The sequence below is a fragment of the Alosa pseudoharengus genome, unplaced genomic scaffold, assembly GCF_046254945.1.
Source record: "Alosa pseudoharengus isolate Yale_2024_CS ecotype anadromous, Long Island Sound unplaced genomic scaffold, YU_APseudo_1.1 YU_APseudo_1.1_scf_16, whole genome shotgun sequence".
In the NCBI taxonomy this organism is placed as follows: Eukaryota; Metazoa; Chordata; class Actinopteri; order Clupeiformes; family Clupeidae; genus Alosa; species Alosa pseudoharengus.
Window position 1 is genome coordinate 8,767,047 of NW_027468630.1, and position 2,863 is coordinate 8,769,909.

The following is a 2,863-nucleotide window of genomic DNA, read 5'->3' on the forward strand; positions in this document are numbered from 1 at the left end:
GGAAAGTCAAGGAAACGTCTAAGTAAATTTTGTAGTCCTCACTTAGGAGGTCATCTAATGTTCAACCTTTTGACCCTGTGCCCCTGGGCAGTTTTCCCTCTATACTCAACTGGGTTATAACTGCACAAATGACCGCAGAGGAGAAATACACAACAAGGAGAGGAGTTCTCTACTCTCTCAAACGCAGGAGATTCTAGATGAGCAACAATACACATAGAGGCAGCTCATATGTCTGCTGTTCTGGGTGGAACTATTATGCAATGATATAGCTATAGTACACTTAAAGGGGCTGCAATTTGTGTCATTTTAGACAGTTTATTTTTTTAGCATACTATTATCAAATGTTGTGACTATTGCACATTGACATGCATAATTCATAGAATCCAAATGCTCACAATATATGTATTAGGCATTAAACTTTGGCATGTAACATTTATGATATGAAGTTGATGGAGACCATTCAGGAAAATCAGTGTTGCTGAGCTTGCATGGGGTTCCACTGGTGACCCCATCGTGAGTCTGACGTGGGCCAATAGTGAGAGTTTTCACGGAGTACCGTCACACCGGTGTGACGGGAATGTTGGGAAATGAACGTTTTAAAGAATATCTGGGTTCATTGAATTCAACATAGAATTTTACAACCTTCAATTGTTGCGGAACTTACCTACACCTTTAAAGGTGCCATGTGTAAGAATTGAGGTAAAAATATCCAAAAAATGAGCTACACGCATCAAAAGAATGAGAAGAAATAAGGGCGATGATGTCATTAAAAAAATGACAAGGTATAGTGCTGCAGAGATATCAACCTGAATTAGCATGCTAAATTACTAGCCACAGCCCGACAGGTGTCATAATACCAGTTTCGACCATGGGAGGCGGTATGCGGGCAACATAACTGCCAGCCAAACTGCAATACACGTGTCTCGGTTGTTACTTTAGGGTAGACCAATTCACTTTCTGGAGGTATACTGCCCCAATCTTTTATGGAATGTGGAGTATGAATTGATTTTTTGGTGGACATTACACATGGCACCTTTAAGGGTTAAGCTTAGCCCATCCAGATAAAGACCTTGCCCAAGCAGAGGAGTGTCTGCCAGGGAGGGGGTAGGCCCTGCAGTCTGGGAGGGGTAGGACCTGCAGTCTGGCAGGGGTGAGGTGGACATCGGGAGCCGCCGCTGGTCCATGCCAGCTAGAGGGAAGCGTCTGGGTAGCTACGACAGCCAGGGTAGCCTGCAGGGCTGGAGGAGAATTCACACACAATATTGAATGGAGATCTACTAACTACTGTGGCATCATCGAAAGAGAACCACTGAAACCTTTACCACGGTTCATTTCCTGTCACACAGGGTGAACACACTTCCTGTTTGATCTCATCACACAGAAATGGATGCACATCTATTCTCTCACTGCCACCATGTCAGATTAGTTGAGTTATGACATACTTGTGTAGACTACCGCATTTAGTTCAAACATGATATGAATAATGTGTTTCCACATGTGGCAGTATGACTCTTGAACCCTCTTTCCGTAAAGCAGCAAGGTGCCACTAGCCTTGCAATAGACAATTCCGGTGATGTGAAAATGCTTTCTTGGTGAGAGATGCTAAAAGAGTTTAGGGATGGTAGCCAGGCCCAGACTGGGTTGGAGGTTATGCAGAACACGCGTGGTATGAGCTAAGGTGTCATACAAGCATCCCCCCTCAGGCGAGGCTGATACATTACGCAGTCATCATCTCTATCCATCTTCTAGATGAACACTGCCTCTGAGAGACCCTCAAATTCCCAAATCCCAGAGTAGTTAGTGGACAAGGGCATAGTCTGATGACTTACAATGGCAACCTCATTCTACTGTGGACAAGCTGTATAGGAGCAATATGTACTGTTTGTAGGTCACTATACAAAGCTTTTGCACGGTGAGGAGTTTGTTTGAAGAAGCCAGTGGCCCCCTGTTTGGGTCACCTCCAGAGTCCACCTGGCAACTTCCTGAAATGTAGCCTCACATGGAGTAAATACACTAATGATAATATATATTACCCATATAACCTTGTTCCTTGTTATAACATTACATTTATTATTCAATCTTCACGAAAGTATCAACAAAACACCCAAAGCACGCCTTTTAAGGTTTTATAAAAGAAGCACTGGGGAGCCTTAAGAGGACATTCATTGACTTTAATGGGATGAACTGATCCACAATATCTAATAGAAATCACTGCCTATGGCTAAAGCTGACTCACAACTCGATTACACATAGAACACAATGCTTTTACAGATTCTTAGAAAAACATAATTCAATCTGTTTAGGAGAAGAGAAGAAACAGGTAATTAAAGTAGAAAAAAAATAACTGTGTTTTCCTAAACTTCTTCAGCACACATGTGCTAGCACTGATTTAAGTCAACAGTCTGCATTTTACACTGCGCTGCGACCTACCTACCTGTGAATTTTCATGTGGTTTACTGCTGGACAATTTGTGCACAATATTGTGCACCCTAAACCAAAGCACTGCGTCCAGTTTCATTTTAGCGCCCCTTGGATGATGAATTAAATGTTGACAAATAGCCTTTTTGCTGTGTCTTTGCTACCATGTATTTGGGAAGTCCAAATCTCAGATATTTGTGAAATGAGCAGTGTATATGACATTGTACCGTAGATTCCAGCAGCCTCATAGACTGCTGTAGCCAAGAGCTACAGTACTGTGCTCCTACTTGCTTCTGTCTATCAGATGCAGTGGTCTGCGCACTCTGGGTGAAAGCAAATCAAAATGTTAAATTATGAAATATCACGTGGAAGGAGAGGATGTGGATTTAAATGCTCGCAATTTACTTTGCCTCCAGCCTTTAGGAAGGCGAGTCTTAAAGTTCTA